Genomic DNA, 26,081 nt, shown 5'->3' with positions numbered 1-26,081 from the left:
CACAACTGTATGTATTTTGTGGTCCGCAAAACACAGATCTGCAAAAAATACAGATGACATCCGTGTGCATTCCGTATTTTGCAGAACGGAACTGCTGTCCCCTAATAGAACAGTACTATCCTTGTCCTTAATTCAGACAATAACAACAGAAATATAGGCATATGGAAACGGAATGCTCACGGAGTAACTTCTGTTCATTTTGCTGACCGATTAAAATGAATGGTTCCGCATACGGTCCGCAAAAAAAAAAAAAAAACAGGAACAGACACTGAATATGGACCTATAGGTTGAACACCATTACCCCTTTTGGTCTAAATGACTATATAGATTTTGCATGTTTTATATGATCTATTATTGGGTAACTAGCTGTTCTTTCCTCAATTTATCTGGGGGAGAGGACTGATGCAGTTATTAATCATTTACTGCACAATATTAAAAGGGATAGTAACCTTCTATCGAAGACTGCCCCTCCCCCGTTTATGCAGGCCAATAATAAATGGCACTTAGGATTGTATAAAGTGGTTTAATGAACAGCTGAGTAAATACTCTGCAAGAATAAGAGACAGTTTGATGCAGATTCCAATAACTGCGATTTACTTCCTGGTTTTACATTCCACCATGCGTTCCACCGTGGGCCATAGTTTCCAGTCACGTGACTTCCATTTTTTCCGGCACGCAGGTCTTTAGAGCAACGCTGACTGCAGGCATACATGGACACATACCATACTTCCATCATGATGGCCACCACTGCACTGCCAATTCTGACTTATTGATTTGCAATCACCACTGGACCCACTTAGGCCTGGACCTGGCAGTACATTGGGAAGAGGGGGTTTAAAGAAAATTGAAGTATGACTAAATCTGACTACTTTGGCTTGTGTTTAAGCCTATGTATTGCTGTACCATTATTACTAACATCTCTATTATCTGCCATATATATTTATTTAGTCAAGTTTTTGGGTGTCCATTTATAAGTGGTGATTGTTTTTCTTCTAATGGAGTATATAGCTATACTTTATCTAGCATCAGGTTAATTGTATGCCTTGTTATACCAAGAGCATTTAATCCTTTACTATCTGTTTGAAATATACAACTAATATGGATTGACTTCTATCATAAGTGGGGGTTGTCATTTTTCTTTAGTTGTTGGGCTAATTATCCCGATATAACATCTTATGGGCATTGTGGATGTAAATTGATTCACACAATCATCTTTCCTGTTATTTAAGGTTGAGAATATTAATAATGATGTGGTCCCCTGATGAACTGATTCTACTATACAGATCAGGGAAAATACCTGGGACTTCTGGTATGTGCTCCAGCTATCAGATGGTAATCATAAGACTTTGATGCCATTGTATACATAGCTGCAGATGTACTATGTGCGTGATTATCATATATACATTTTTTGGTTTTGATATGTACCTTGACTACAGACAATGCATACTGTACAAATAGATACAGTAGGTCTCTCATGTGGTAGTGGTATCTATCCCTTGTCAGGGACATATAGGGTTAATAGGAGGTTCCTGATATGGGATCGCCCCTATCAGGGCGTCCATTCAGTTTTTTGTAGGCAGGAACATCAGTATGTAGGGCAAGTGTGAGGGTTAGATATTTTTATTTTCCTCAGCCTCCCCAGCCTACCAGTCAAAAATGTTTTATTGGCACATTTTGGGTTCATTTTAATATTATCAGTAAAGGTTACGTTTTACACTGGTGAAGGTGCTCTGTGAATACTGATATCTACCAAAGATCTTTTTATTATTAGGTCATATTTGTTTGGCATTAAAACTCAACAATATCTCTCCCCTTAAATAACTAAAGCTTATCTTTTTCTTTTAATGTAAGAGCTGTAAATTAAGATTGGTGAATGTTGTACATTTATTGCCTGATTAATTGACTGCATTATTACGGTATGTATATTCATGTTATTTACAATAAAAATGGGAATTAGAATAACAAATTAAATAAAATTGTCCATATCCCAAAGGTCTTTTAAAGACCTCTTGAGGGACATATTATGTGTCAAAAATATATATAAAAAATAATAATAACAAAATTCTAAAACATTTAAAAATAAAAATAAAATAATTAAATAAAAAAATTAAAAGGGAAAAGTGCAAACAAAACAAAGTGTCAGTGTCCTAAAATGTCTTTTTGTGTGGCAGAAATATATTAAAAAATAAGTAAAAAATAAAATAAAATAAAATAAATAACATATAAAAAAAGAAAAACGCCCACACCAATCAAAATCATTGCTATTATAACCCCATTGACATGAAACTACAGGTATACATATTACATAAAAAACAACACAAAATAGGGAACAAATTTTAGTAATTTAATTTTGTGTCAATTTGCATATTTAAAGAATAGAGAGCTATAGTTTTTTTTTTTTTATTAATTTTTAAGATACTGCAGTTTTGCACAAATACTGTAAAAATAAAAATAAATAAAAAAGTATTAAGAAGCCTTATGTGTGGGGGTAGTATAGACCACTCCATCTTTTCTTTAGATGCCGTCAAAGGCGTTTGACAGGATGGAGTGGTCTTTCCTGTGGTCTACTATGTCTCATTTTGGATTAGGGACAGTATTTATAGAGATGACTCCAATGCTATAAATGCTATATGAACAGCTGTCAGCGTGCATAAATATCAATGGTATTTGTTCCTCCCCTATTATGAAGAGGTGTGGGATGAGATAGGGATGTCCTCTCTCTCTCCTTCTTTTTGCCTTATTTATTGAACCATTGGCTTGTAAGATCCGTTTAGATAACAGTATAGACGGCTTTGGGGTGGCAGGAGTGAGCGATAAAATGAGCCTCTATGCTGATGATGTTATTCTGTTTTTGGACCGGGGGTGGAAAATCCTCCCGTATGTGATGGCAGTAATAGAGGACTTATGTAAATTCTTTATTTTTGAGAGAATTTCTCATATATAGAGTAACAATAGGATATTAGTACAAATAGTAAGAGTGATACACATACCCTTGGGTATATAAAAAACCGATACAAGAGAGTATTTCCGACATCTCAAAATAAGGCACATGTAGCATTTACAAGCATTTTGTGTATGCATAGCCTAAACATATAAGTTTTAGGGAATAAGAAATACAAAATAATATAAGATTCAGTACTTATAAAGTCAGTACAGTTATAATAATCAGCAAAGAAACCAATTCTCCTGCAATACTGAAATATATAAAGTGTGAAGGCACCTTTGAATTAAATCTCGGTTAAAAAAAAAAAAATGGATGCCCTAACGTAGGTCCCCAAGAGAAACGTGTATCATGAAAATAAAGAAAATAAAGGAAGGTAACAATTTATAAATTAAAACAAAAAAAACAAACAGAATAAGAACTAGGGTCATCATAAATCTTCTAAGATTTTCGCTTTAGAGAGCTGTATAAGTGTCTATTATTCACTTAAAGGGTAATCCATCTACAAAGTTATGGGTTCAATTTGTTTGACAAGCATGTGTAAACATTTAGTGAGTCAAAAGGCAAACTTGCTACAACTCCTCTACACTGATAGATGCATATGGGATGAAGTAAAAGCATAGTAACCATGGATAGGGTGTATCTAAATCTGAGCCGGCTATAAATTTGGGCATAATCTATGTTTGTGTTTTCAGTTTATAAAAGTCTAACCATGATTGCCACGTTGTTAGGAAGGCTTCTCTGCATCCCCTATCCCAACCCACCATTTCTTCCATGAGACATATTTGATGAACCTTATCTATCCATTCATTTATGGTCGGAGGCTCTGGATCTCTCCACTTGGTGGGTATGATGTATTTTGCCGCTGCAATCAAATGTGTAGTTAGGCAGTTAACCTTGGGTTTAAAATCTTTCTGTGGTTTCCACAGCAGTACCAATTCTGGTGTTAGAGTTAGGTGCTTCTTGGCGAGTTTGTTGATGATGTCCTCAACACTCTTCCAAAACATCTTGATCTTACTACACCCCCACCAAATGTGAGACACAGTACCTGACTCAGTCATACACCTCCAACATTCATCAGTAGGTGCAAGTTTAATGCTATAAAGGTAGCTAGGGGTTCTGTACCATCTCAAAATAACCTTATATGAGTTTTCCTGTAGGCGAACACACCTAGAAAAACCATGCGAATGTTTAAGAATAAGGTTAATATCCTCATCAGATAGGGATAATTGAAACTCCTTCTCCCACATGCGAAGAAAGTAGGGTTTAATAGGGGAAAGGCCAGAGTTTAATTGAGAGTATAGACGAGCTAGCATCTTGGGCGGGGGAGATGGTAGTAAGGTATAGTTTTCTACCCATGTTGGGTCAGGAAGATTTGCAAAAAGTCTCTTGAACTTCCTACACGTGAGACCTATATCCAAATCCACCAGATCCGACCTTATGTGTTTAGGGATACGTGTTAAAGCGTTTTGGAGAAATTCAGACATGTTTGTGGCTTTTCCCAACTCGGAGATTGTAATACTAGAAAGACAAAGCCAAGAATTATGATAACCACCTATCTTTGGATTGAGAAAAGATGGGAGTACCGATAAAGGAGCCAGAGGAGATATTGAATTAGCCGACATGTTTAAGTCACTAGACCCTCTACAATATTGTAGCATGCATCTGGTGATGTCACTAAGTGGGTTTCTTTTGCTAAGTGAGGGGGCTTTAACCCATAAAAGATGTATGTTTTCTTCTCCCATCAAAGCCTTCTCTAAGTCAGCGTACATAGAGTGATTGTTACTTCTAGCCAAGTCTATCCACCTTTCTAATTGGATAGCATGCAAGTAGGTTTTGATATCTGGCAATGATAAGCCTCCTTTTGTCTTTTTCCTTATAATAAGAGAATAAGCCAAACGTGGTCTCTTGTTTTGCCAGAGAAAAGTGGTAAATAGGCTTCGAAAGTCTGAGAAGTATTTATTAGAAAGTGGGACAGGAAGACATCTCAGTGTGTATAGTATTTGAGGTAATACATAAGTAGTGAGCAGGTTTTTTCTGCCAATCCAAAAAAGGAAAGGGATTTTAACTGAGTTTAAAAAGGATTTAATCTTGGCGAAAAGCGGTACATAATTAAGCCTAAAAAGGTTTTTTGGGTTTGCTGGTAACATAATACCTAAGTGTTTGATGGCTTCCTTTGGCCACTGGAATGCAGTGGAGGATTTAATCTCCGCCACGTGTTTCGCGTTAGCTGAGATGTTTAAAATCTCCGATTTGTCATAATTGACTTTAAAATTCGAGACTTCTCCATAGTCTGTTAAAATCCTCAAGACTTCCGGGATAGCTTCTTTGGGGTTGGTTATAAATAATAATAAGTCATCAGCAAAAGCTGCAAGAGAATGAGTTCTCCCCTTGACTTGTAATCCTTTAATCACCTCAGAGGATCTGATTTTGTTTAAAAGTATTTCTAAAGTTAAGATGAATAGGGTCGGAGACAAGGGGCAGCCCTGTCTTGTCCCATTCAATATATCAAACGGTGGGGACAACGTGCCGTTGACTAAAACTCTGGCTGAAGGCCTACGGTATAGTGAGAAAATTGCAGTTGTAAGCATAGGTGGAAAGCCAAAGTGCCGCAAGGTACCCTCCATGAAGGCCCAGTTGACTCTGTCAAAGGCTTTCTCAGCGTCCGTTCCTAAAAGTGTAAGGGGGATGTTATGTTTTTTTGCATAATATATAGCATGAAGGGCTCTACTTACATTGTGTTTACCCTCCCTACCTTTGACAAAGCCAACCTGCTCCTCATTTATCAATTTAGGAAGGAGTCTCGCGACACGATGGCTCAGCAACTTAGCCCAAAGCTTAACGTCTACGTTAAGTAATGAAATTGGTCTATAGCTACTGCATTTGGTGGGTGTTGAGGGAAGTGTCATATTTGAATATATATGTATATATGCCGTGTCATATATACATATATATTAGCCCTTGTATATGGGCTCCTCCAGGTGGGATCTGTGGATATGCACAGAGATGTATGTACGCCCCCTTGGCGACATGCATCTCTGTGTATACGTATTGATGGAAGTTATATATGTGCCCCCTTTATGCCCCTTTAATATATAATTATATATATATATGTGTGCCCCCTTTATGCCCCTTTATATATATGTGCCCCCTTGTTATTGCCCCCTTGATATGTGCCCCCTTTAATATATATAATATGCCCCCATATGTAATGTCCGTTCCTATATGCCTATGGATGTGCCCCAAGCATCCATAGGCATATATGGCCGGAATCATGCCGCTTGCTGGAGGGGGGAGGAGACCGACAGTTGGACAATCATGTCCAGCGTCGGCCTCTACAAAGGACAGAGGATCAATAAGATCCTCTGCCCTTTGTCACCATCTCCGGCCGCGCCGGAGATGATGCTCCTAACAGAGACATGGGAACAAAGAGTTCCCATGCCCCTGCGAGTGGCTGACCTCCGGCGCTGTAATTACAGCGCCGGAGGTAAGCGTCCGCTTCACAGGCGGGAGGATCAAAGGATCCCCCCCCTGGAAGCGCGCTCCGAGATCCTCGGGCCGGCGCGGTGACGTCATATCACCGCGCCGGCCCACGTATTGAGGCCGGCGGTGCGCATGCGCACGGCGCGAATAGGAAGACTGCGAGCGGGAGCCGCCAAGTTTAAATAGACCGGCGGCGCCCTGCTCAGCAGTCAGGTAAGTACACCACCAAGCGATCATCCCCTGGACTGACGAGCCCCCCTGGACGGACGAGCCCCCCTGGACAACGAGCATTAAGTATCATTAACCCCCTGAAATATACCCCCCCTGCTGACCTATATAGCCCCCTGATCTATATACCCCCCTGCTGATCTATATACCCCCTGCTGCTATCTATATACCCCCCTGCTGATATCTATTACCCCCCGGATATACCCCCCTGATACCACTAAACGATCCCCTGCATTCCCCTGGTTAACCCCTAACCCTCTGTGTTCCCCTATAGCCCCTGTTTCCCCCCCATAACCTTGGGCTACCCTTACCTTCCCCGGTCCTGAGCCCCCACCTCCTGTGTCTCCCCCAGGATCCCTCCTATTCCCCGCTATAGTGCTACCCCTGTTACCCTTGCTGTGTTCAACCCTTCTTGTGTGGCAGCCCTGTCGTGACATCCCCCAGGTACCTCACCCCTATTACCCCATAGGGATAGTATAGATCCAGGCGGGAGGGCTGTTATACCTGTATGTGTGTATTGTGTAGTTAGATTGTGGGTGGAATTTGGGAATGTACTGTGTAGTGTAGTCAGAACCGTGTTAGTATACTGTATTAGGGTGTGTATTTATATTAGTAGTGTGCGGTTATAACAGTATATATCTATCCCCTTGTTATAGATATATATAGTTATAAACCTAATACCTTTTTTGGTTGTAAAGTATCGCCACAATAGAGTTAGTATATTGTTGACATTGTATTACTAATGTATTATTAATAAATACCGTGTCATTTATCCCTATTGTGTAATGTGTGATTACTAGTGGTAGTCAGTAAGGCGCGTGCAGCTAGTTTAGTGATTAGTGTAGGGCAATCAGTAGCGATTTGTTGTTCATCAAGGCATAAATAGGCGGAGTCACCACAAGACGATTACGTTTATTTATGAATAGTAATTATTGAGATTTGCATAAATATCAATAATTAATATACCCCTTAACAGTGGGGTCCTTCCCCTCTTTGGGAATAATTGAAATATGGGCCATAAGCGATTGTGGGGGTAGTGAACCTCCTTTTAATAGGAAGTTACACATATTAGTGAATTGCGGGATAAGAGTTTCCTGGAACTTTCTATAATATATAATAGGGAGTCCGTCTGGACCAGGGCATTTTCCGGGGGGGACAGTCGCGAGTATTTCTGTTGCCTCTTTTATTGTTATTGGTGACATCAATACATTCTTATCGGCTTCAGTTAGTTTTGGGACATGTACCAACTCAAGAAATGATTCTATTTTTTCGGACAGTTGGGAAGGGTCATTTTGTTTTAAATTGTATAGTTGAGAATAAAAGGTGGCAAATTCTTTAGCTATTAATGGGGTATTAGAGACAGAAAGGCCCTTATCAGTTTTTATGCTGGGTATGAAAGCTTTCTCTCTTTGTCCTTTTATCAATTGCGTGAGGAGTTTTGATCCTCTATTACCATGAATGTATTGTTTAAATCTGGCTACTCTAAGGGCTTTGGCGGACTTTATGTTTAGGAGGTCTCTCAGTTGACTTCTAAGTTTAGTGATATCCGCGTAAGTAGTATCTGTGGGGGACAGCTTATTAATATTTTCAATAGTTGAGATTTGAGCAATTATGGAGTCTATTTTTGCAGATCTTTGTTTGCGTATCCAAGCTCCCAGAGCTATGAGTTCACCTCTAATGTAGGCTTTATGGGATTCCCAGACTATAGCCTCATTTACAGACGGAGAGACATTGATCTCAAAAAAGGTTTTTAGTTTATTCTCAAGTTTAAGCCTATCACGTTCGTTCTCCAAAAGAGTCTCGTTTAGCCTCCAGGTCCACTCCTTAGAAGGAATGCCTTTTAGTTGTAACTCTAATGAAATAGGGGCATGATCTGAGACCAAAATTTCACCTATGGTTGCTTGCTTAATCCTTTCAATAATATGATTGGAGACGAACAAATAGTCCAAACGGTGGTATGTTCTATGAACCGCTGAGTGAAATGTAAAGTCTCTCATGCTGGGGTGAACTAGTCTCCAGGTATCAGAGATTTGGTGGGAAGCTAACATTCTCTTAAGTTTGCCAATTTGTTTGGGCGTAAATTTAGGGGTAGTTGAGGTAGAGTCTAATGAATGATCTAGAACGAGGTTCAAATCCCCACCCAATATTAACAAACCTTCCCTGAAGTCTTGTAAGGACTGTAACAATTTAGTAAGCCAAGGTATTTGTTTAGTGTTAGGGGTGTATACATTAACAAGTGTGATTTTACTTCCATGTAGAGTCCCCTTTAAAAATATGTAACATCCACTCGGGTCAATATAGGAAGCTTGCTCTTTGAACGGGACATTAGTTCCAATTCCTATTGAAGCCCCTCTAGAGGCAGAGGAATGTGTACTATGATACCACTTTTTATAGTGCTTAGTAAACAGGTTAGGGACATGGTTGTGTCTAAAGTGGGTCTCCTGCAGAAATAGAATATCCGCCTTTTCTTTCTTAAGGACATGAAAAATTTGACTCCTTTTTTGTGGTATGTTAAGCCCCTTAACATTAAAGGAGACCACTCTCATCGAACCCATACTGTCGACAACAGGACATGTGATAAGCGACTATTACCCAAGATATCAGATGGTAAAATAGATTTGACCCGGTAAAATAACTTAAAAGTAAAATAACATAACAATAATCGAACCAGACGGTCCATGAGAACAACAAAACTGTCGAGTAGGTTGTCACTCTAACAGTGAGGTATCTAGCCACAACTCAGTTAAGGATGCGGTCTAGGTAGTATATAGGGTGGAAAAAGATGGAAAAGGCACCAAGGACAAGGAAAAGGTGGGTAGAAGAGAGGAGGAAAGAAAGAAAAGAAAGAAAGAAAAGGAGGGGGATGAGAAACTGTGTATTACACAAAGCCTGTGCACAGTCACACAGCGCAGTATGATTACATATGTGCTGACAGGGGAACTCTTTAACCCTTGTTACACCACTTGCTGGAAATAAAACCCCTACTCCTGACAGCACAACCTTAAACATTCCCAATACATTATATCAGAGAACTACGAGTTACCTCGTCTATGAGGGGAGCTTCAGAATAGAGAACTATATCAAAGGACGGTTTAGCGTAAAAAGAAATTAGGCAAAGCATATTACCCACATTACGACAATGGGGTCTTTGGAACTATACATATCTCACAGCTTTGTCTATGGAGGATCATATCTCCCTTATCCTCCAACCAACCCAACCAGCACCTGCACCACCTATATGCAATATCAAATCTCTTTCACAGGCACTGCTTGGGAAATCGCAGATAAACGTGTAGTTATAACGCTAACAACATAGCATGTATAAGCACAATGGAGTGTGATAGCCTTATTAACGTAAACATACAATCCATCAAATAAATGACAAATCAATGCATCACAGTAGATTCAGAAATATACCCCTCTCAGCCTTCCCCTCATCTAACTAAATTAAGTAAAACTGGCGGGGGGGTATAAGTGAAGAGAAACCAGAGAGGTCCTTAATCATGTCAAGTATGAATACTTAAGACTCTAATTATACATCACCAGATAGAATACTAGGTGGCATAGAATGACTATAGAGCATATCACACTCCCAATACAGAGGGTAAAGAAGTCTTCAGAGCTGGGCTCCTTGTTCAAGTGTCCTTTAATTCAGCATTGCGCTTCTTGGCAGCGGGCGACTTGAATTTTCTGACTATCTGCCAGTCATCTCCAGTAGGTAGTGGCGGAATTTTAGTCCCTCCAGCCAGTGGCAGCCAAGAAGGAATGTCCAGAGGTTCCATTTTCAGAATGTTCCACACTTTACTGAGGTCAGTCGGGTGGCGGATGATAACCTGCTTGCCATTAATGGAGGTATACAGGCCAAATGGAAATAGCCACCTTAGCGGATGTTTTTTAGCTCTTAGGAGGTCAGTCAGCGGTTTGAGCGCTCTGCGCTTAGCTAGCGTGCTGGCTGCCAGATCCTGGAATATTTGTATCTTTGCATTGTCCAGGAGTATATCACCCTTCTCCCTTGCAGCACTTAAGATGGCGGCGGTGTCGATGTAGTTAAGTAGGCCGCAAATAATGTCTCGCGGCGGGCCATCTGATTGGGGCTTAGGCCTTAGGGCTCTATGAGCTCTCTCTACTACAACCGCATCAGCCCTCTCTTGGCCCAGGATAGAGGAGAAAATTTGACTGACCGTGTTACGTATCGCCTCTGTAGGTATGTCTTCCGGAACACCTCTTATACAAATATTCTTCCTCCGACTCCTGTTCTCTTGGTCCTCGAGGTGAAGGAAGGCGGAATTTAGTTGTTCTTGCATTTCTTCTATGTTGGTTTGCAGGGCTCCGCTGTGTTTGGTCATCATCATTTGCGTCTCTTCTAGAGCTGCAACCCTTTGTCCAGTTTGTTTGATATCCGCTTTAATAGCTGAGAGTTCTTTCATTACTGGCTCAAAGGAGAGGGCTAAGGACTCTTTAAGAAAGGTCCTGGTGATCGGCATTAAGTCGCGCTCACACCGAGCTTCAGACATGGCACATGAGCCTTCATCATCTGAGTCTTCCGTGTAGCTCTGAGCAGCCGCGGCTTCCGGCGCCATTTTAGATCTACATGCCGGTGAGGACGACTTCTTTTTTAGATATTTGTCCATGTCTGACTGTCCTCTGTTATGTCTTGGAGTTCCCTGGGACTCTCTAGCTTTGTCCTTCGTCGGTTTCCCCATAGTTTAGGGTGAAGGGAATGCTGTAATACGCTGTTATATGCGCTGTGGACCGGAGCACACGAGTCAAGCAGCCATTCCCTGACGCGGCTAGCTCCGCCCCCCCTAATAGAGGACTTTTGTAGACTCTTGAGCTATTTGATTAATTGGTCCAAGTCATCGCTCCTCCCGCTTAACCGCAAGGCCGTAGATGAGGGGAGTGGAGTAAGGGTTCTTGCTCCGAATGACATCCTGGATTATTTGGGGATTAAGATTGGTTTCCCTACAAAGAGGGATTATGAACTTAATTTAGCTCCGGTTTTGAATAAAGTAAAGTGTAAAATATGCGCTCGGCAGAAACTGATACTGGCACAGACAGATCGAATAGCGTTGGTTAAGATGATTATCCTTCCTATTGTGTTGTACCCGATGCGCGCTTCCCCAGTTTGGATCGATGATATCGTTTTTTTATAGACTGGAGGCTCTTATCAACAATCTAATATGGGGAAGGAAGAGGGTGAGAATAAAACAAAAATATCTATGGCTGTCGGAATTAGATGGTGGGCTATCACTCCCTTTCTTTCAGGGATATTATTTATGTGCACAGGTTCAGCGGTGTTGTAGATTCACTGATAGTTTATTAGCACAATATTTGTTGCACGTTTTGCGAAAACCGATAGAGAATATCTTCACATGTTTGGAGTCTGGTTATTTGGGGGTGAAGAAGTCCCTATTGATCCCTTGGTCCCTACAAATGGTTTGGAATAGCTTAAGAGGATTTTGAAAGTCTCCTACTCTTTTGCTTTCACTCCTTTGTGGGAGAACAGGAACCTGACAGAATTCTTTAAAATTACAGATTTTGCTTACTGGTTACGTAGGGGGGTGGTTAATGTTTGTCATCTTTTTGTGCGTGGTCACTTTGAATCCTTCTCTGATTATAATATCACTGAGAATACATTATTAGATGTGTTTATGTATTCATGTTTAAAACATGCCTATGAGGCTTCTAGGAATAAAGAGAATATTTGTCCACAGGAGAATGCATTCTTTGACTATTGCTATGCCCAGATGGATGAGAGGGTTAGCAACGGTAACTTTATTTAAAAGCCCAACTAAATGGGAGCAAGAGTTGTATTGTCCACTATTACAATGGTCTAGTATTTACAGGAATGTAAGAAAGGCCTATAGATTAATTCAATTTAAGATCCTCCATCGGTTGTACCAAGCAAAATTCCCCCAAAATAAAGGCCGAGACTGCTGCTGTCCGAAATGTGGGTATGTGAACACGGATTTTAGGCATTTACTCTGGGAATGTACTAAAATAAAAAGGTATTGGGAACAAGTCTTTGAAGCCCTACAAAAGGAGTCCTCTTCGAGGTATAGCCCTGGGATGGTGGCAGTGCTGCTGGGAGATTATGATTTAGATATGGAAGTCCCGGCCCGGGTCAGACAGATCTGGATGAGGGGTTTGATGGTGGCAAAAGTTATCCTAGTCAGACATTGGGGCTCTGTTTCCCCACCCTCGGTAAATGAATGGACTCTGTACCTTCAACAAATCAAAGTATATGAGGATATATAAAATAAACGGAGAGGGGCGCGTAGGACTGCTTATATATAACTACTAGTGAAACTGTTCCGGCTTTTACTGGAGCTGGAGTGACGACAGCCAATGGGATGGGAAGGGATGGGTGTTTATAGTAGTATTATATGTAGTAAGTATGAATTTACAGTCTTATTTATAATCTTTGAAGGATTCTGCTACTCGTTATAGGATAGCTGACTATTGTTGTATAGCTGCTACCTTGTATTGACTGTTATAAGAAGCCTTATGTGTCAAAAATTTAGCAAAATTATTTTGGTAGTCTAACAAAAAAGTTGCAATCGTTTAAACCACCATGTGTGCTAAATCACAAAAAAGTGTCTGGTCATAAAGGACTTTTCAGGCCTGGTCAATAAAGCGTTAACCAATAAGCTAGTAAAGTAAACTGCTTACTGGTTATTGCAGGTCATTATAACTGGGCGCACAAGGAGGTAATAACTAGTGAGTGCTGTCCTCTCTAGTGAAAGAAAGTGCTTATTTAGATCTCATGCACATGACCGTTGTTGTTTTGTGATCCGCAAATTGCAGATGAACAAAACATGGTTACCGGCCACATGCATTCCACGTTTTGCATAACGGTACAGCCGGCCTCTATTGTCCGTAATGCGGACAATAATAGGAGATGTTTTAATTTTTTGAGGAACAGCCATGCTGATATACGGACACGGAATGCACACAGTTATTTCCGTTTTTGTGGTCCCTTTGATATGAATAGTTCTGCATACAGGCTGCAAAAAAAAAAGAAAACTGAATGGACATGTAATAATAATAATGCATTCGTGTGCATGAGCCCTTATGAATGGATGGATTTTCTGGTAAAAATAATTTTTTAACACACGCCTGCAGTATGACCCCAAAAACAGAAGATACATACTACCCTGTATATGCTGCTCCTGCTGTCGGCATCTTCTGGTCCTGGCGTTGTTTTAAGCTGGTTAGCTATGGACATGGTCACATGCACCTCTCTAGCCAATGACTGGCTTCAGTGGCAAAATGCTGCTTGGGGCCATATAACTGCTGAAGCCAGTCATTGGCTGGAGTGGTGCATGTGACCATGTCCATAACCTGCCACATGTATACAGCGCTGTGACCAGAAGATAGAGACAGTGAGGGCAGCATGAAGGGCTGAAGCAGCGTGGAGCAGGTAAGTACAAATTTTCAGGGGCTGCAACAAACCTGTTATAAAATATTTTTTACTGGGAAATCTTTTTAAGCCCCTAATACACTGCATGATATTCGGGTCAGTTACGGGAGACAAGTGTTCATAGGAACACTCATTCCTGTTGAGTGGCCTGTAAAATCAAGCCACTTATTAGAAGATAAACGAGCAATCATTAGATTGTCGTCTAATTTGTACATTTTATCAGGATGATAGATGTATAATAATAGTCAGCAAATCTCTCTGTGTAAACAGGGATGTGCTGCCAATAGTCAATCACCCCATCCACTTTGCATCAGCCTGTGTAATAGGCCGATGCAAACAAGCAACCATTGACTTTTTTTGTGGCCCTTGAAACTAAGCAATTTGATAATGCAGCCCTAATTTGCAGACATTATTCCCGAAATGATACATATATTATTCAAATAGACAAACCTCAATTTTAGAAACAAAGTTCAAGAGGAATATTAATAAAGGAAAAAATAAAAATAAAAATAGAAACAAAATATGAGCCACCTGATTGAAACATCTTGGCAAAACACCAGCAAATACCCAATTGTACATGTAGGGATTATAATGACTACAATCAGCCTCTTCTTTTATCCTGCTTTTCTTTTGAGTTTTGAGGTTTAGTCTTGGATGCTATCTCCTTGGATGTTTAAAGCAAACTTTCATTAAATTTCAAAGAGTTTCATTCTTAATGGGCTTTTTCTATTTAGCTAAACTCTGGATGTGTACACTTAATGTGTCTTACTTGTTAAGTTTAGTGAGCAGCCTGAATCGCATAATGAATGATGAACAAAGGATATTTTCTATAGTCCAAGGTACATGCTGTTAGTCTAGCATGCCAATTTTATTTATTTTAGTGCAATGATCATACACTTTGTATTATAACAATCATGCTCAGTAAGTAGCATAGGGCATTAGGTTTTATACATTAATTGGGTAGTGTGCCAATTGTTCTTTTAACAAATACTACATCCAGAGGCGCATCCTTAATGAGGCAATGTGAGGCGGTAGCCTCAGGTGGCATTATGCTAGGATAGCAGAGTCATCAATTTAGCCTCCAGCTCTGCACTTGTGCATAGCCATGCATACATCTGTGTCTTTGGGAATTATTGTATATAATGATTTTACTGTGGTTTTTGCTGCAATTCACAGAAAAATTAAACAAAACCATGACGTACAATGACCCCTAGACATAGATGTATGAATAAGAGTAGAAATGAGCGAAGTATTGGAAAATTCGATTTGGCTGCTTGGCAGAATAAAAAAATAATAATAATAATTGCTTTGTAAAAGAGTTGAGTGGACACCTGGTTGTTGGGGTTCGGCAGGTTTGGCCGAACTTGAAAAAAATAATTTGGGTTCGGGATTGGGAACCCAACTTGACCCCGAACCCCATTGAAGTCAATGAGCACCCGAACTTTTGAGCACTAAAATGGCTTTAAAAATGTAATGGAAAGAGCTAGAGGGCTGCAAAAGGCAGCATAATGTGCTTAAGAGCATGGCAAATGCTCTGCAAACAAATGTGGATAGGGAAATGAATAAAACAACATAAAAGACCTTAAAAAAATAAAAATTAGGAATGATGTAGGAGGAAGAGGTTGAAGAGGCGGTGAATGGATGGATGTGGCCGTGTAGGCTCACATGGCAGCCTAAGTGGAAGCAGCGGCGAAGGAGGAATAGGTAGCCAACACAGATGAGTGTTATTTTGCTTTTGTACATAGAGGTATCCCCCAAAATACTGGGACATATATAAAAAAAAAAAAAGAATAAGTGCGCTTGAGTAAAAGGATGGATGGTTGAGGCTGTTAGAACTATCTATTCTGCACAAGCTACAGACAAGTCCTGAGGGATCCAAGCCTGGTTCATTTTAATGAACGTGAGCTTGTCCACATTGGCTATGGACACGCGGCTGCGTCTGTCTTTAATGACGCCTCCTGCCGAGCTAAATACACGTTCAGAGAGTACACTGCCCTCAGGGCAGGCCAGCACCTCCAAGGCATACAGGGCAAGCTCTGGCCATGTGGACAATTTGGAGACCCAGAAGTTAATCATAATACATTTTTTATTGGTTTTCTTCATTAGTAAAAGAAAAAATTCTTACATACTATTCATTTGTATGGTATACAGCAATTGTTTACAGTAGGTCATGTGATTAATACTTATTACATGTATTATAGATTACTTTACGTACAGTAAGTGACAATTATATTGTTACTAATCAAGTACGTTAATTGTGTCAAATAAAGAAAATAATACAAAAGAAAAGAAATTAATATATAAAAGAAGAAGTAAAAGTAAAAATAAAAGAACAAAGTGAAACACTTTAGAAATCCTTATTAACATTCCTCTATTGTGAATTTGTATTTGTATATCATATTTGTTATTGACATATTCTATGTTTTGACCAATGTTTTGACCAGTCCTTGACACCTGTTATGTATATATTTTTATTTTGGGTAGTAAATCATCCATGATCCCCATTTTCTTTCTATAACATCTCTTTCCCCCCTAATTGTTGCGTGTATATGTTCGTTTATGTAGTTTTTTGATACAGATTCTGTAACTTCGCTGACTTTAGGGATTATATTTGTTTTCCAATGTTTCGCTAACAATGTGCGGTAGGTAATGAAGATATGCATTATGGGTATTTGGGCTAATGGGTCTATCTCTTCCATTCCTATATTCAATAAGGCTAGTTCCGGAGTAAGCAGAATGTTTTTCCCTGCTATCATGTTAATTAATTCATGCAAGTCCCTTTTAAGTTTTCCTAACTTTGGACATGTCCAAAAGATGTGGAAAAGAGTACCACATTGGTTGCAGTTCCTCCAGCACATATTTGAGCATGTGTTGTAAAATTTGTGCAGCTTTACCGGAGTATAATACCACCTAGATATTGTCTTAAAAAATTGTTCTCTGTGGTTAGTGCAAGTGGTGGCTTTTTTGAACAAGAGCATTGCTTTGCTCCAATGATATGCATTCAAAGGTTTATTCACATCTGCTTCCCATTTTTGTTGATATACTAGTTTATCTTGTGTTATATCGTTATTTGCTAGATCATATATCAATTTGAAATATTTTGTTGATTGACGGTTAGGTGACATATCTAATAGGTTTGATAGGTTGTGTGGTAAATATATTTCTGTGCTAGGATATTTCTCCCAAAGTTTTTTTAAAGCAATATAGGTAGGTTTATCTTTATTAGTTAGGTAAAAGCTATTTTGAAGGTCTTCAAATTCTATTATCTTATTGTCTCTGGTTATCTGCTTAAAGGATGAGATTCCTATATCCGTCCATAAATCAACGTTTTTTAGTGTAGTAAAATGTTTAAGGTGTGTTAGTTTTACATCATATTTTACCATGTTTGGGAGGATTCTGTTTGTTTTGAGGTGAAGGTTCCATGCTTCTAGTGTTGCTCTAATTGTGGGTATACATGTCCTCGGTAATTCAGAGAACTTGTTGGCATTCACTATCACTTGTGGCTAGAGTTGAGCGAACACCTGGATGTTCGGGTTCGAGAAGTTCGGCCGAACATCCCGGAAATGTTCGGGTTCGGGATCCGAACCCGATCCGAACTTCGTCCCGAACCCGAACCCCATTGAAGTCAATGGGGACCCGAACTTTTCGGCACTAAAACGGCTGTAAAACAGCCCAGGAAAGGGCTAGAGGGCTGCAAAAGGCAGCAACATGTAGGTAAATCCCCTGCAAACAAATGTGGATAGGGAAATTAATTAAAATAAAAATTAAATAAATAAAAATTAACCAAAATCAATTGGAGAGAGGTCCCATAGCAGAGAATCTGGCTTCCCGTCACCCACCACTGGAACAGTCCATTCTCAGATATTTAGGCCCCGGCACCCAGGCAGAGGAGAGAGGTCCCATAACAGACAATCTGGCTTCATGTCAGCAGAGAATCAGTCTTCATGTCATAGCAGAGAATCAGGCTTCACGTCACCCACCACTGCAACAGTCTATTTTCATAAATTTAGGCCCAGCACCCAGGCAGAGGAGAGAGGTCCCGTAACAGACAATCTGGCTTCATGTCAGCAGAGAATTAGTCTGCATGTCATAGCAGAGAATCAGGCTTCACGTCAGCCACCAATGCAACAGTCCATTGTCAGATATTTAGGCCCAGCACCCAGGCAGAGGAGAGAGGTCCCGTAACAGAGGATCTGGCTTCATGTCAGCAGAGAATCAGTCTTCATATCATAGCAGAGAATCAGGCTTCACGTCACCCACCACTGCAACAGTCCATTTTCATAAATTTAGGCCCAGCACCCAGTCAGAGGAGAGAGGTCCCGTAACAGAGGATCTGGCTTCATGTCAGCAGAGAATTAGTCTTCATGTCATAGCAGAGAATCAGGCTTCACGTCAGCCACCACTGCAACAGTCCATTGTCATAAATTTAGGCCCAGCACCCAGGCAGAGGAGAGAGGTCCCGTAACAGACAATCTGGCTTCATGTCAGCAGAGAATCAGTCTTCATGTCATAGCAGAGAATCAGTCTTCATGTCATAGCACAGAATCAGGCTTCACGTCACCCACCACTGGAACAGTCCATTCTCAGATATTTAGGCCCCGGCACCCAGGCAGAGGAGAGAGGTCCCATAACAGACAATCTGGCTTCATGTCAGCAGAGAATCAGTCTTCATGTCATAGCAGAGAATCAGGCTTCACGTCACCCACCACTGTAAGAGTCCATTTTCATAAATTTAGGCCCAGCACCCAGGCAGAGGAGAGAGGTCCCGTAACAGAGGATCTGGCTTCATGTCAGCAGAGAATCAGTCTGCATGTCATAGCAGAGAATCAGGCTTCACGTCAGCCACCACTGCAACAGTCCATTGTCATAAATTTAGGCCCAGCACCCAGGCAGAGGAGAGAGGTCCCGTAACAGAGGATCTGGCTTCATGTCAGCAGAGAATCAGTCTGCATGTCATAGCAGAGAATCAGGCTTCACGTCAGCCACCACTGCAACAGTCCATTGTCATAAATTTAGGCCCAGCACCCAGGCAGAGGAGAGAGGTCCCGTAACAGACAATCTGGCTTCATGTCAGCAGAGAATTAGTCTGCATGTCATAGCAGAGAATGAGGCTTCACGTCAGCCACCACTGCAACAGTCCATTGGCATATATTTAGGCCTAGCACACAGGCAGAGGAGAGAGGTCCCGTAACAGACAATCTGGCTTCATGTCAGCAGAGAATCAGTCTGCATGTCATAGCAGAGAATGAGGCTTCACGTCACCCACCACTGCAACAGTCCATTGGCATATATTTAGGCCTAGCACACAGGCAGAGCAGAGAGGTCCCGTAACAGACAATCTGGCTTCATGACAGCAGAGAATCAGTCTGCATGTCATAGCAGAGAATGAGGCTTCACGTCACCCACCACTGCAACAGTCCATTGGCATATATTTAGGCCTAGCACACAGGCAGAGCAGAGAGGTCCCGTAACAGACAATCTGGCTTCATGTCAGCAGAGAATCAGTCTGCATGTCATAGCAGAGAATGAGGCTTCACGTCACCCACCACTGCAACAGTCCATTGGCATATATTTAGGCCTAGCACACAGGCAGAGCAGAGAGGTCCCGTAACAGACGATCTGGCTTCATGTCAGCAGAGAATCAGTCTGCATGTCATAGCAGAGAATGAGGCTTCACGTCACCCACCACTGCAACAGTCCATTGGCATATATTTAGGCCTAGCACACAGGCAGAGCAGAGAGGTCCCGTAACAGACAATCTGGCTTCATGTCAGCAGAGAATCAGTCTGCATGTCATAGCAGAGAATGAGGCTTCACGTCACCCACCACTGCAACAGTCCATTGGCATATATTTAGGCCTAGCACACAGGCAGAGCAGAGAGGTCCCGTAACAGACGATCTGGCTTCATGTCAGCAGAGAATCAGTCTGCATGTCATAGCAGAGAATGAGGCTTCACGTCACCCACCACTGCAACAGTCCATTGGCATATATTTAGGCCCAGCACCCAGGCAGAGGAGAGAGGTCCCGTAACAGACAATCTGGCTTCATGTCAGCAGAGAATTAGTCTGCATGTCATAGCAGAGAATCAGGCTTCATGTCAGCCACCACTGCAACAGTCCATTGGCATATATTTAGGCCTAGCACACAGGCAGAGGAGAGGTTCATTCAACTTTGGGTAGCCTCGCAATATAATGGTAAAATGAAAATAAAAATAGGATTGAATGAGGAAGTGCCCTGGAGTCCAATAATATATGGTTATGGGGAGGTAGTTAATGTCTAATCTGGACAAGGGACGGACAGGTCCTGTGGGATCCATGCCTGGTTCATTTTTATGAACGTCAGCTTGTCCACATTGGCTGTAGACAGGCGGCTGCGTTTGTCTGTAATGACGCCCCCTGCCGTGCTGAATACACGTTCAGACAAAACGCTGGCTGCCGGGCAGGCCAGCACCTCCAAGGCATAAAAGGCTAGCTCTGGCCACGTGGACAATTTAGAGACCCAGAAGTTGAATGGGGCCGAACCATCAGTCAGTACGTGGAGGGGTGTGCACACGTACTGTTCCACCATGTTAGTGAAATGTTGCCTCCTGCTAACACGTTGCGTATCAGGTGGTGGTGCAGTTAGCTGTGGCGTGTTGACAAAAGTTTTCCACATCTCTGCCATGCTAACCCTGCCCTCAGAGGAGCTGGCCGTGACACAGCTGCCTTGGCGACCTCTTGCTCCTCCTCTGCCTTGGCCTTGGGCTTCCACTTGTTCCCCTGTGACATTTGGGAATGCTCTCAGTAGCGCGTCTACCAACGTGCGCTTGTACTCGCGCATCTTCCTATCACGCTCCAGTGCAGGAAGTAAGGTGGGCACATTGTCTTTGTAGCGTGGATCCAGCAGGGTGGCAACCCAGTAGTCCGCACAGGTTAAAATGTGGGCAACTCTGCTGTCGTTGCGCAGGCACTGCAGCATGTAGTCGCTCATGTGTGCCAGGCTGCCCAGGGGTAAGGACAAGCTGTCCTCTGTGGGAGGCGTATCGTCATCGTCCTGCCTTTCCCCCCAGCCACGCACCAGTGATGGACCCGAGCTGCGTTGGGTGCCACCCCGCTGTGACCATGCTTCATCCTCATCCTCCTCCACCTCCTCCTCATCCTCGTCCTCCTCGTCCTCCAGTAGTGGGCCCTGGCTGGCCACATTTGTACCTGGCCTCTGCTGTTGCCAAAAACCTCCCTCTGAGTCACTTCGAAGAGACTGGCCTGAAAGTGCTAAAAATGACCCCTCTTCCTCCTCCTCCTCCTCCTCCTCCTGGGCCACCTCCTCTTCCATCATCGCCCTAAGTGTTTTCTCAAGGAGACATAGAAGTGGTATTGTAACGCTGATAACGGTGTCATCGCCACTGGCCATGTTGGTGGAGTACTCGAAACAGCGCAACAGGGCACACAGGTCTCGCATGGAGGCCCAGTCATTGGTGGTGAAGTGGTGCTGTTCTGTAGTGCGACTGACCCGTGCGTGCTGCAGCTGAAACTCCACTATGGCCTGCTGCTGCTCGCACAGTCTGTCCAGCATGTGCAAGGTGGAGTTCCACCTGGTGGGCACGTCGCATATGAGGCGGTGAGCGGGAAGGCCGAAGTTACGCTGTAGCGCAGACAGGCGAGCAGCAGCAGGATGTGAACGCCGGAAGCGCGAACAGACGGCCCGCACTTTATGCAGCAGCTCTGACATGTCGGGGTAGTTGTGAATGAACTTCTGCACCACCAAATTCAGCACATGCGCCAAGCAAGGGATGTGCGTCAAATTGGCTAGTCCCAGAGCTGCAACGAGATTTCGCCCATTATCACACACCACCAGGCCGGGCTTGAGGCTCACCGGCAGCAACCACTCGTCGGTCTGTTGTTCAATACCCCGCCACAACTCCTGTGCGGTGTGGGGCCTGTCCCCCAAACATATGAGTTTCAGAATGGCCTGCTGACGTTTACCCCGGGCTGTGCTGAAGTTGGTGGTGAAGGTGTGTGGCTGACTGGATGAGCAGGTGGAAGAAGAGGAGGAGGAAGCCGAGAAGGAGGAGGTGGCAACAGGAGGCAAAGAATGTTGCCCTGCGATCCTTGGCGGCGGAAGGACGTGCGCCAAACAGCTCTCCGCCTGGGGCCCAGCTGCCACTACATTTACCCAGTGTGCAGTTAGGGAGATATAGCGTCCCTGGCCGTGCTTACTGGTCCACGTATCTGTGGTTAGGTGGACCTTGCTACAGATGGCGTTGCGCAGTGCACACTTGATTTTATCGGATACTTGGTTGTGCAGGGAAGGCACGGCTCTCTTGGAGAAGTAGTGCCGGCTGGGAACAACATACTGTGGGACAGCAAGCGACATGAGCTGTTTGAAGCTGTCTGTGTCCACCAGCCTAAATGACAGCATTTCATAGGCCAGTAGTTTAGAAATGCTGGCATTCAGGGCCAGGGATCGAGGGTGGCTAGGTGGGAATTTACGCTTTCTATCAAATGTTTGTGAGATGGAGAGCTGAACGCTGGCGTGTGACATGGTTGAGACGCTTGGTGACGGAGGTGGTGGTGGTGGTGTTGGTGGTACATCCCCTGTTTGCTGGGCGGCAGGTGCCAACGTTCCTCCAGAGGCGGAGGAAGAGGCCGAGGCGGCAGCAGCAGAATAGGCCGAGGCGGCAGCAGCAGAAGAGGTAGCAGGGGGAGCCTGAGTGACTTCCTTGGTTTTAAGGTGTTTACTCCACTGCAGTTCATGCTTTGCATGCAGGTGCCTGGTCATGCAGGTTGTGCTCAGGTTCAGAACGTTAATGCCTCGCTTCAGGCTCTGATGGCACAGCGTGCAAACCACTCGGGTCTTGTCGTCAGCACATTGTTTGAAGAAGTGCCATGCCAGGGAACTCCTTGAAGCTGCCTTTGGGGTGCTCGGTCCCAGATGGCGGCGGTCAGTAGCAGGCGGAGTCTCTTGGCGGCGGGTGTTCTGCTTTTGCCCACTGCTCCCTCTTTTGCTACGCTGTTGGCTCGGTCTCACCACTGCCTCTTCCTCCGAACTGTGAAAGTCAGTGGCACGACCTTCATTCCATGTGGGGTCTAGGACCTCATCGTCCCCTGCATCGTCTTCCACCCAGTCTTGATCCCTGACCTCCTGTTCAGTCTGCACACTGCAGAAAGACGCAGCAGTTGGCACCTGTGTTTCGTCATCATCAGAGACATGCTGAGGTGGTATTCCCATGTCCTCATCATCAGGAAACATAAGTGGTTGTGCGTCAGTGCATTCTATGTCTTTCACCGCTGGGGAAGGGCTAGGTGGATGCCCTTGGGAAACCCTGCCAGCGGAGTCTTCAAACAGCATAAGAGACTGCTGCATAACTTGAGGCTGAGACAGTTTCCCTGGTATGCATGGGGGTGATGTGACAGACTGATGGGGTTGGTTTTCAGGCGCCATCTGTGCGCTTTCTGCAGAAGACTGGGTGGGAGATAATGTGAACGTGCTGGATCCACTGTCGGCCACCCAATTGACTAATGCCTGTACCTGCTCAGGCCTTACCATCCTTAGAACGGCATTGGGCCCCACCATATATCGCTGTAAATTCTGGCGGCTACTGGGACCTGAGGTAGTTGGTACACTAGGACGTGTGGATGTGGCAGAACGGCCACGTCCTCTCCCAGCACCAGAGGGTCCACTAACACCACCACGACCATGTCCACGTCCGCGTCCCTTACTAGATGTTTTTCTCATTGTTATGGTTCACCACAACAACAAACATATTATTTGGCCCAATGTATTGTATTCAAATTCAGCGGGATATAAATTTGAGGCCTAGTATTTAGGCGCTGGGTGACCGGTATGGATTTAGTGACAGAATTAGACTTGGAAATGCACAGAAGCGTGTGTGTGTGAAGTTATTCTGAATGACCCAATGTGCACCTTGAATATTATATACCCTTTTAGGGATAGATTTCAAATAGCTCTGATATAGCAGAAACCACTAAATTATGAAATTGTTAAATTGGGAATTGTATTTAAACCCAGAACAAAAAATGTGCTTTGACGGACACTAAATAACTTTCCCAGCCACAACAGGACAGCGTTAACGAGAGATTTAGCAGGATATAAATTTGAGGCCTAGTATTTAGGCGCTGGGTGACAGGTATGGGTTTAGTGACAGAATTAGACTTAGAAATACACAGTAGCGGGTGTGTGTGAAGTTATTCTGAATGACCCAATGTGCACCTTGAATATTATATACCCTTTTAGGGATAGATTTCAAATAGCTCTGATATAGCAGAAACCACTAAATTATGAAATTGCTAAATTGGGAATTGTATTTCAACCCAGAACAAAAAATGTGCTTTGACGGACACTAAATAACTTTCCCAGGCACAACAGGACAGCGGTAACGAGAGATTTAGCAGGATATAAATTTGAGGCCTAGTATTTAGGCGCTGGGTGACAGGTATGGGTTTAGTGACAGAATTAGACTTGGAAATACACAGTAGCGGGTGTGTGTGAAGTTATTCTGAATGACCCAATGTGCACCTTGAATATTATATACCCTTTTAGGGATAGATTTCAAATAGCTCTGATATAGCAGAACCACTAAATTATGAAATTGCTAAATTGGGAATTGTATTTCAACCCAGAACAAAAAATGTGCTTTGACGGACACTAAATAACTTTCCCAGCCACAACAGGACAGCGGTAACGAGAGATTTAGCAGGATATAAATTTGAGGCCTAGTATTTAGGCGCTGGGTGACAGGTATGGGTTTAGTGACAGAATTAGACTTGGAAATACACAGTAGCGGGTGTGTGTGAAGTTATTCTGAATGACCCAATGTGCACCTTGAATATTATATACCCTTTTAGGGATAGATTTCAAATAGCTCTGATATAGCAGGAACCACTAAATTATGAAATTGCTAAATTGGGAATTGTACTTCAACCCAGAACAAAAAATGTGCTTTGACGGACACTAAATAACTTTCCCAGCCACAACAGGACAGCGTTAACGAGAGATTTAGCAGGATATAAATTTGAGGCCTAGTATTTAGGCGCTGGGTGACAGGTATGGGTTTAGTGACAGAATTAGACTTGGAAATACACAGTAGCGGGTGTGTGTGAAGTTATTCTGAATGACCCAATGTGCACCTTGAATATTATATACCCTTTTAGGGATAGATTTCAAATAGCTCTGATATAGCAGAAACCACTAAATTATGAAATTGCTAAATTGGGAATTGTATTTCAACCCAGAACAAAAAATGTGCTTTGACGGACACTAAATAACTTTCCCAGCACAACAGGACAGCGGTAACGAGAGATTTAGCAGGATATAAATTTGAGGCCTAGTATTTAGGCGCTGGGTGACAGGTATGGGTTTAGTGACAGAATTAGACTTGGAAATACACAGTAGCGGGTGTGTGTGAAGTTATTCTGAATGACCCAATGTGCACCTTGAATATTATATACCCTTTTAGGGATAGATTTCAAATAGCTCTGATATAGCAGGAACCACTAAATTATGAAATTGCTAAATTGGGAATTGTACTTCAACCCAGAACAAAAAATGTGCTTTGACGGACACTAAATAACTTTCCCAGCCACAACAGGACAGCGGTAACGAGAGATTTAGCGGGATATAAATTTGAGGCCTAGTATTTAGGCGCTGGGTGACCGGTATGGATTTAGTGACAGAATTAGACTGGGATATGGCCAAAAAATAACCACACTATTGCTGGTTAAATGCACTTGGTGACGGGCGCAGCTTGCCCCTGATTTAGTATATGGCCAAAAAATGAACAGACTATTGCTGGTTAAATGCACTTGGTGTCACAGCTTGACGCACCACACTACTGAGGGTTAAATGCACTTGGTGACGGGCGCAGCTTGCCCCTGATGTAGTATATGGCCAAAAAATGAACAGACTATTGCTGGTTAAATGCACTTGGTGTGACAGCTTCACCCTGATGTAGGCTTTAGCCAAAAAACAACCACACCATTGAGGGTTAAATGCACTTGGTGACAGGC

This window comes from Bufo gargarizans, chromosome 5 (genome assembly GCF_014858855.1).
Source record: "Bufo gargarizans isolate SCDJY-AF-19 chromosome 5, ASM1485885v1, whole genome shotgun sequence".
NCBI lineage: Eukaryota > Metazoa > Chordata > Amphibia > Anura > Bufonidae > Bufo > Bufo gargarizans.
Note: the sequence above shows the minus strand (reverse complement) of the source record.